The sequence below is a fragment of the Lynx rufus genome, unplaced genomic scaffold, assembly GCF_022079265.1.
Source record: "Lynx rufus isolate CCGP_SWC_20201006 ecotype Redwood Valley unplaced genomic scaffold, mLynRuf1.p SCAF_15, whole genome shotgun sequence".
In the NCBI taxonomy this organism is placed as follows: domain Eukaryota; kingdom Metazoa; phylum Chordata; class Mammalia; order Carnivora; family Felidae; genus Lynx; species Lynx rufus.
In genome coordinates, this window is record NW_025814829.1 from 40,652,501 (window position 1) to 40,662,729 (window position 10,229).

At 43.3% G+C, this 10,229-nt stretch overlaps 1 protein-coding gene across 1 annotated transcript in view; it reads right to left on the reverse strand.

Annotated features, from left to right (window-relative positions):
* The window catches only part of IVNS1ABP (influenza virus NS1A binding protein), a 21,264-nt gene extending 14,804 nt beyond the window's left edge, over positions 1-6,460 (reverse strand). The window contains exon 1 of the mRNA XM_047076909.1: positions 6,197-6,460. The gene's annotated coding sequence lies outside the window, so the exon portion shown is untranslated. The remainder of the gene's footprint in view (positions 1-6,196) is intronic.
* Between the last annotated feature and the right edge of the window lie 3,769 nt (positions 6,461-10,229).

The following is a 10,229-nucleotide window of genomic DNA, read 5'->3' on the forward strand; positions in this document are numbered from 1 at the left end:
TACCTAAACATTTTTCACTTAACCTGCAACTATTCAGGTGATCAAAAAACAAAACACCCTTCCCTGGAAGACAGAAGCTAACAACGTGTATCAATTAAGTGAGATATGTAAGTACAAGATTAGAGAACAAATATAAATATTGGTTAAATCTAATATTCTTTACTATTAGATTCCTGTCCATTTTTACCGGCCAGCAAGCAACCTTTGGGCATCATTCCCAGACGTGTATACAATGTTCCAGTCAAACCAGATATACTATTTTCCAAAATGTGGTCTGCTCTTCCCAGTCTCTGTACCTTTGTTCAAGTTGTTCTCTGTTCTTGGAATACCCTTAACCCAACCTCTGCTAGATAAAATCTTACCTCCATAGAGCCCTTCCCAATCCCCCCCAGTGGAGAGAAGTTTCTCCCTATCTTCCACATACTAAATAAACCAGAGCTGATCTGCTCTGGTTTTGGCTTCTGTGGACCTCCTTATCTTCTTTGATTTAAGGTCCTGGAAGGCAGAGCCTCTGTCTTGCTCATCTTTGTATCCATCCCATCTCCCCACTACCAAAACTAGCCTAGAAACATAAATATAAAGATGAGCACTTTGTTGAAGTGAACTAAATAAACAAAAGGGAAAATACTGATATCTGTTCTCTATATGGCCCTTTTTCTCGTTTACAGTAATAAACTCCCACTGGAATAGTTCTGGTCCAAACCAAATCTGCAAAGTAATCATATTCAGTCCTCCTACCTCATTTTCAAGTCATCAACTACAAGTTTCAAATTCAGATGGTTCTTATTTTTTAATCACCTGAACTGCTATGTCACCACTGTCTAATTCAGGAAACTAGAACTAAGTAAATTATTTGAAAGACATGCATACTTTTTAAAACGGACATCTTAAAATTACCTGGATTTTCCTTATGCATCAATCATACACAGAATTCTAAATCTAACAATTGTATTTGGGTGAATGAGTAATCACTTAACCCAGAATCCACTGAAGGCTGGTCCAACTCTAAGTGAACAAACTGTCGTGTTAAGTTCAACACATGCACAATCTGTAATGGGTCTGACCCATATGTCCTAACTGGTTTCTCCATAACTTAGGTTCTATTTCAAAGAAACCTGAGTAATTCTGACTCAGGTTGGGATTGTTGTCAATGCTTACCCCTGCAATGAAACTGTATCATACCATTATGTAATATTGGTTTCCTCTGCTCTACAGTTGCACCTACATTAGTTTGTTCAGCTTTTAAGAAATCAGTTCTAATAAATGATTCCCAATTACCACACAATTCCATGTACACAGAGAAAACACACTATCCTAAGGAAACCTTCAAACATTTTCAGCCAAGACCCAGCTCAAATTAAGAAGATCTTTATATATATGGTATATACTGGGTAGCCAATCCACAGACATAGTTGGTAACTCCTCACTTCAGTTCCCTAAGTTGCCTTTAAAAAAGAAGGGGAAATGGGATGAGGAGGACAGAGGGAGCTTCCATGCAAATTATGGCAATATATTTAAAATGTGCTTTCTGAAAAACCATAAACATTGTGATACAGAGATTTAGAAACATTTTAAACGCTGACCAGTTTAATTCATTATTCAGTGTTTTTCTGTAAAGTAGTCTTGATCTAACCAAGAATAAAAATGGCATCTATTTATGTTTGATAATTTGGAAGCTCTACCTTAAATTTTGAGGGAAAACAAGACATGGTTAAAATCACTTCAGTCCACTGGGAGCAAACACTGGAGAACTTCTAGAGCAACTCTTGGCATACACATTTGTACAGTATTATTAGTTCTGCAACAGAGTGAGTTCTACATTTAGTATTTGATGACCTTCTAGTATATCAAGATCTTAGCATGATCCTTATCTCTTTAATGATCAATACAACCCTACTTGATTTTAAGAGCTAGCCCAAGATCACGTGACATTTAAGTTAATGAAGCAAACTTATTTTACTCAATTACTGTCCTCACATACTGTAGGCCCCTACTCTCACCTACTCCTAAGCTGGAGGAGGTCTTATCAACTCCTGCCTACAAACCATGTCTTTGAGTGTTCACATTCACTCTCACTAAAGTAAGCATTGGGCAAACTGAGTTTCAAACTATTCTAAAAATGTACAGAAGATCTCAGTTTGGTCTATGAAACTCAAGCTCAGTAACTGGTGGAATAAAAACGTGAGCAGATTTTTTTTCTTTAAAAAGCCTAACCAAAAGCCCCACCATCCTAGAGTTATATAAAAGAATAAAACTTAAAATCTTTGGTATTTAAAGAATACGAAAATACTAATTCAAAGGAATATATGAACCCCTATGTTTACTGCAGCATTATTTACAACAGCCAAACTACAGAAGCAGCCTAAGTGTCCACTGATAGACGAATGGATAAAGAGGATGTGGGGTACACGTAAACACATACACATACTCACAAAATGGGGTATTACTCAGCCATAAAAAAGAATGAAATCTTAACATTTGCAACAACATGGACAGATCTAGAGAGTATAATGCTAACCAAAATACACCAGAGAAAGACAAATACATGATTTCACTCATATGTGGAATTTAAAAAACAAATGAAGAAAAAAAAAAAAAAGAGAGACAAACCAAAAAATAGACTCTTAACTATAGAGAACAAACAGATGGTTACCAGAGAGAAGGTGGGTACAGGTGAAAAAGTGAAGCGGATTAAGGGTACACTTATCTTAATAGCACTGAGCAAAATATGGATCTACTGAATCACTATATTGCACACCTGAAACTAACACAACTACACTGGAATTAAAAACTTTTTTCTTTGGTATTTAAAACATACATTCCATTAATCCACTTTTAAAATTAAAACTGGGTCAAATACAATACATTCTGGTAAATACACTTCAGTTCCTTAGTATGGCCAGTGCAAGAAAAGGGAAACAGAAGACTCATAAATGAGTGATTAAACTGCTTTAGTAACCACCAGAAGCCCACATGTTACGTTACCACAGACCCCCAAAAGATTAACTTAACTGAAATACAGTTCAACAGGTCTTATCCAAGAGTTGTAAGAAAGGTAGGCACAATGTGGCCTCCCCTCCAAATTCTTTTCGGGCCTTCAGTAAGTGGAAGATAAAATGTTATCACCAAACTTCCAAAGCATCCTTAAAAGCTCAAGGAAAATTACAAATATTTAAGTTTCAAGGCAATGTTTTGAGGGCAGCCCACTCACAAAATAAACTCTATTTTTAAAGGACAGACTTTATAATAATACAAAGTAAATCTCTGTAAGACCAGAAGTTACAAATTCCCAGTGTCACCTCTGAAACTACTGTCACCATCATCTATATCAAAACTCACCAAACTCACTCACTTGCTCCATCCTCATTGTTCTGAACTCTTATACATCCCACAAACATTTATGGCACCAAACATATGGCAGGCACAATATGGAATGGGATGCTCATAATACCAATGGAGTTAACGCCATTCTTCAGCCCTGAATACTTCACAGACCAACCAAAAAAGACAGGTAAATCAAGCAGTGAAAATAGCTCAAACAAAAGAGGAAAGGGGTATGACAGCATACGTATTCCAGAAACTGCAGCTATTAGCATGCATATGGTAAACAGAGCGAGAGGAAGAAAGAAAGATCAATGCTAAGGGTTAAACGATGCTGGAGAATAGAAAAGGATTATAGCAAGAACATTCTAGCAGAAATGTGGGGGATGTTCTGGAGGAACAGGTAAAATACGGAAGCAGGGACATTAAGATATTATATACCCCTGCTTATCCTAAGGCAGTAAGGATATTTTAGCTTGGATATGTGTGGTATCCTTATCAAAATTAGTACCAAAATTAGAATTCCAAAAAACCTAACAGTTATCTTTAGTTTGCTGCATGCTCAAAGTTAGGAAGGAAGAATAAGAGGAATTTGCTTTTTATGCTAAGGTACCTGTTGGGTATCCAGGTTGATACCAAAAGTGTAAGAATACTGATCTTATAGGTGGAAAAATACAGATAGGTTTAGAAATCATTTACAAGGTGGTGATTCAAGCTTGCAAGCGAAGATGAGCATGTATTTTCTGTGCTTCTAACAAAAACCCAGAGATCACTTCCTTGTTCATAATTCCTCCATTCACACTCTCTAGCACAGTAGGTAGGAGGATCTTTTCAGCCTCTAAGAGATCCTTCAAGGAGGTTCAAAATCATATTGTTGAAAAGTCAATGAAATGATTTTCAGGGGTACTTCATTTTAGTATTCAGTGATTAAGACATTTCCTCAATAAGAGAACATTTTACATTAAAAAACCACACTTGTAAAATGACATCAATTGCCATCTAAACTATATCTCAAGCAAGAAAAACAAAACCCCACTCCAAAGTAGCCAAAAAGACACTAATTTAGGAGTGCCTGGGTAGCTCAGTCTCCGACTGGATCTCAGCTCAAGTCTTGATCTCAAGGTCGTGAGTTCAAGCCCAGTGTTGGGCTCCATGCTGGGTATGAAGCCTACTTCAAAACAAGAACAAAAAGTAAAAAGGGGGGGGGGGGGGCAAAAAAGACAATAAAACTAAAACCAAAACCTGGGATCCTCTGTTTTGGGGGGTAAAGTTAGAAAGACAGAACTACAAATTAAGATGAATTAAAAAATTACTATCTATTAATTACAGTGATTTCATTTATTGGAAAAACACAGAGGAAAATCATTCTGGTTCTCTTTTAGGTCAATGGTTTTAATCTGGTTTTACCACCAGCTACCAAATTATAGACACTTGAGAAGTAGCCTGCCAGATGGCATTAAATGATACTATTGTTAATCCAATTCTAAATAGTCAGTGTTCGCCTCATCACCAGATATGCAAATACAACTACTCTCCTCAGCATCTTTAAGACAGAAGTTACAGCAGGATTATGCCCAATGCTATTCACCAGTATTTTGCTATCCTTAAATCAACTGCTAGTTCTAGAATTATTAAAAGAAAAATATGGCTTCTGATTAGTCTAGTCCATGCCGTACTTGTTCAACTGTTAATAGTACTAAGCTTCCAGAGCTGTTACTTATTACTAGACAGAAGATCACCACGCACAAAGTCCTCAAAGAACAGCTTGATACCACGGTATTCTAATCCCCTCCATCACTGGCAACAGACATTAGGAAACCAGGTCTTCAGGCATCTGATTTCTACTTGCTATAGGTTTTGAAATGTCAGATGTTTCAAACAATAGATTTGTCTACTATGTATTGGGGAAAAAAGTAAATCCATTTCTAAAATATTTGCGTCTAAGTCTTCTTACATTCTCAATCTGATATTGCCTGATACTTTCCTACCATAAGAACTTATAAACACCCTTTTGCAAGATGCGTATAAAGACAGAAAAAGAGCAAACCTCTCCGCCGACTGCTTTGGTAAAAAGGAAAGTGGCGACGGCCCCAGAGTGACTGGAGTGTCCTGTAGCCCCAGGCCTTCCTCCCCGCGCGGCCTGGCGGGCGCCCACTACTCCCAAGGCTGGAAGGCAAGGCGCCCAGCGCTCGCACACCCCCGGCCGGGATTGGCCGGCCAAGCAGTCATTCAGAGCCGACACGTCAGGGCAGCCGCTCCCTCCCTCCTCCCGCCCTCTTCTCCCCGCGCTTGGCAAGAAAAGCGGGCAACGTGGAGCGGGAACAAAGGACCCCGCGGCCCACGGCGATCTTGGACGCGGTGCCACCCCACTCCAGGCCCCAGGCACAGATGCCGCCTTGGACCGGCTCCCGGTCCACATGCGCCGGGTCCTGGGAGGTCTCAGGGAGGAAAGTCGGGACCTCGGTTAGACCCAGACACTAGGAGTCGATTCCTGACAGCGGGAATACAGAGATTCCCGCGCCCTCCTTCCGGTAGTCATCCCTGCCCCGTGGCGCCCTGACCCAGGCCCACGAGGTTCCCTCGAGCAAGAACTCCCGCCCTACTTCCTATGCCCCAGCTCTCTCCGAGGCGGCCGGCACGCGCCTCAGCAGCCGACGCGACCCGGCAACCATGGCAGCTCCAGGAGCGCGGGCCCCGCGCGGCGCCGGCTCCTCGCCCCCAGAAAGCCGCGGCAGCGACTTGGAGCGTCCTCCCCCGGGACCAGGACGCCGCTCCGCGTCTCGCACCGTCTCCCCCAGCCGCCCGCGCCATCTCTCAGCAAGGACTCCGGTCGCACCCTCTTCCTCTTCCACCGTCTAGGACCTGCGCGTATTACCTGGTTCATCTCTGAAGAGATGGAAAAACTCATGTCTGGTGCTTCGATGGGGAGTAGGAGGAAGCGGGCGGGAATCGGCGCAACGGAAAGCGCCTCGAGGCCGCGGAGGGGGGGAGCGGTCGAGCGGGAAGAGGAGCGGAGGCTGCGAGGAGGGGGCAGGGCCACCGAGGGTTCGTGGGGACTCGCTCACTCGCTCGCTGGCACTGCCGCGCCAAAGCAGCAGGCGGAGAAACTGCCGAGCAGCTCTGAGCGACCGACCTCCACGCGCGTCCCGGAGACACTGCTGCTGCCGCCGCCGCCGCCGCCGCCGCCCGCTCGCGCCGCACCCCCTCGCACGTCACCACGTGCGCCGCCGCCGCCGCCGCCAATGCCTCCAGGCTGCTTCCGGCTCGAACCGTCGGCGAATCACAAGCGAGCACCAGAAAGCTCCGGCTCGCGGCCCCGCCCACCGTTCGCCCCGCCCCGTCCTTCTCCTTCGCCCCCTTGGGTTCGTTCCCTTCCTGCTGGGCTCAAGTAGGTCAAGGCAAGGTGATCCCAGGGAGACAGGCAGTGCTTGGGGCGCGCCTCCTTTTACTTAGCGCGCGGTCGTCTCCTTTCCTCGCCTCGCACCCTCACTTCACCCTTTCGGACTGTGCCGGAACTGGTTTGTTCCAGCCGCCCTCACCTGTTCTGCCTCCCCCTAGAGGCACAACAGCCGGAGATCGGACGTGGAAGATTAGATTTCTCGACGTCAAATTTACATCTAGGCAACCGCCCTAGACTGGGGCTGGCCACAGTGGACCCGAAAGTCTGCGGTCGGCCGTGGGCCCCTACCTTTGTTGGAGGGTGGTGGTGAGTGAGGAGGGGGCGCGGAGATTGTGAGTGAGAAGAGAGGCACGCTGGGGGAAGAAGGGGTGAGAGGATTCAGTAATAGAAAAAAACCATTGGAGGGGTCAGAGAAGGCCTATTCTATTAGTGTTGCTATAAAAACCTCCGGATTTCTGTTTTGTCCGAGGGCGGCTATCCCTTCGGAGAACAGTCCGTTCTTTGCTGGTCTTGCCCTCTTTTGGAAAAAGAAAATAGCCTGGAGAATCTGCAGTCCCTATCCTAACCTTCTGGGGCCATTTAGACCTCATACCAAACCTAGTTAGTTATCCACCCTGCCACTTTGCCCCCAAGAGGCAAACCCGTTCCAGGGACACATGAGGTATACTGGGCTCTGACGGCAACTTCATGTGACTGAAGAGCATGCTGGAAAGTTTCCTAGATTAAAGGTGAGGGGATTTACCGAGGTAAAGTTGTTTAGAATTTGGCAGAGGCTTCCAGGCTAATGTCCTGTTAAGTTTATCCTGATTTGGGGAAGGCACTTAAACGGTCTAGATCTAACCTTGTTTGTATTTGACCACTCAGCTTAATTTGTAGGCATTTCTAGGAGCCTAGCATTCTTTTAAAAAAAAAATTAATGTTTTTATTTATTTTTGAGACAGAGAGAGACAGAGCATGAGCAGGGTAGGAGCAGAGAGAGAGGGAGACACAGAATCCGAAGCAGACTCCAGGCTCTGAGCTGTCAGCACAGAGCCGACGCGGGGCTCGAACTCAGGTACGGTGAGATCATGACCTGAGCCGAAGTCGGACACCAAACCGACTGAGCCACCCAGGCGCCCCAAGGAGCTTACCATTCTTTATCATGAACTATTTATGTTTATGGGAGCCGGAAAAATAAATGTTGGGGCTCTTCAGCTGCAATAGAAGCTTTACAACATTTCATTCTAAAATCTTGAGGCAAGGAGGCTAGTTTCCATTTCTCCCCCCTATTCAATTGTGGGAAGAAACAGGAACTAAGATATCTATTAAAATGATTCTTATATCTTATGGAAAAAAAAGACTGCCATTTGCCACTGGGCTCTTATTTTTGTCTTCTGATAATTAATAACCAACAGTGTTCACTTATATTGCAAATGAAACTATCAGAGTACATGACTCCTAAGCTCTTTTAATACCAAGGGCTTCATTCTTTCAGTGAGAGAGTATGAATTGCTTACTTGGGTTAGGCACATGACTGTGTGGCCTGCTGGACACATGGTCCCTCTTGCTGTACTCTAAATAGTGCCTTTGTGACCTGAAACAGTCAACACGTTTTTTTAAAGCTACAGTGTGATCAGTCAATGCTTTTTTGCCATGTATGGAATTTCACATTTACATATTACATTTTCTATGGACAGTGGCATAATTAATGAATTCCATTTGTCTTCTAGGCAACTCCAGACTCGAGCCTATCCAATTACTATATAACCCAGATGAAAACTTCAAAATGGAACACTGGCAATTTCAACCCTATAAGGTAGCAGATTATAAGATTTTGTTCCTAATATTTAACTTAGACAAGACATATTGGAGAGTGTCTAATAAAAATAAAAACTATCAACCCCTATTTTATGTCAGGTGCTGAGAAAGATAAAATTAGGAATTGGTGCTAATCTGTAATCTTTCCATTTTTCTCTCTGATCCAGCTTCAAATGTCCCAGTGCTAAACTCTGACTTGTGTTTTATTCTTTATGTGTTAGTTTGCTAGGGCTGCTGTAACAAAGTACCACAAACTGAGTGGCTTAAGCAACAGAAATTTATTGTCTCACAGTTCTGGAGGCTAGAAGTATGAGATCAAGGTGTCTGCAGGGCCATGCTCCCCCTGTGGGAGCTATGGAAGAATCTGTCCCGCCCCTTTCTCCTGGCTTCTGGTAGTTCTTTGGCTTGCATGGCATTTTCCCTGTGTGCCTATCTCTTGGGTCCAAATTTTCCCTTTCTATACAGACAGCAGTCCTACTGGATTAGGGCCCCACCCTAACCCAGTATGACATTATCTTAACTAAATCTGTAATGACTGTTTCCAAATAGGGTCACATTTTGAGATATTGAGGGTTAGGACTTTAACGTATGAATTTTGGAGGGGACATAATGTAACACATTAGTTCAGTGTTTCTCAACTTTGGTCCACTGACCATATTCATCAAAACCACCTGGATGTTCTTATTAGAAATGCAGTCCCTAGGCTTCACCCTAGACACCTCACCCAAGGAGGAGAAGAGTGATTTTTGCCCCTAGGGGACATTTATCAACATCTGGAAAAAGGCCCAGAGAAATGATGTTATGAGTATCTGGTGGACCTGAAATGCAGCTCAGCCACCTACAAGGCACAGGGAATTTCCCACACAAGAAAATCATCTCACTTAAAATATCAGTAGTGCCAAAATTAAGAAACCCTACTCTAGAACCACTAAATCAGAACCTCTGGGAAAGGGGCCTGGAAATCTACATTTTGACAAGCCTCCCAGCAGCTCGGACCTACCTTCAAGTTTGAAAACCACTGCAGATACAGAAGCCTTTACTAGGCATGTGAACACGTGCCCTTTTGCTCCAGATATTAGTCACCTCTCTTATCAGCCATGCTCACGATGATAAACTAATTAAATTAATTAAATACTACTTAGCAATTCACACAATTTACAAGTCTTACTCTAATGTTGATTTTAAACTGGACGTTTATGTACATCTTAACACTTCTCTACCACATTATATTAGTTTTAATCAACTATCTGCATATTCTGGGTGTCCTTTGCCTGATGAAAAAACCATTGCCAATTTATGGTTTGGCAAAGCAACGTTTTGCCTCCTCCAGTCCACTTAATTTCTGTTGTATTCTGAGTTACTGACTGACTTGTCTGTTTCATATATTGCTTTCATCCCTTGTCAGCCATGCTTGCTGTTCTCTCAATTCTTTTTGGCAGTTGAAATATTTTTTTAGTACATTAGTGATGTCTTAAGAGCACAAACAAGAAAATGGTAGCATCACAGGGAAAAATCCTAGAACTTCCATTAAAATAGGTCATTGGAAATTGTTATGTATTGTAGTATATAACAAACTGAGAATTTGATGCCTTTCTAAAAACATTGTTTTAGGGGCGCCTGGGTGGCGCAGTCGGTTAAGCGTCCGACTTCAGCCAGGTCACGATCTCGCGGTCCGTGAGTTCGAGCCCCGCGTCGGGCTCTGGGCTGATGG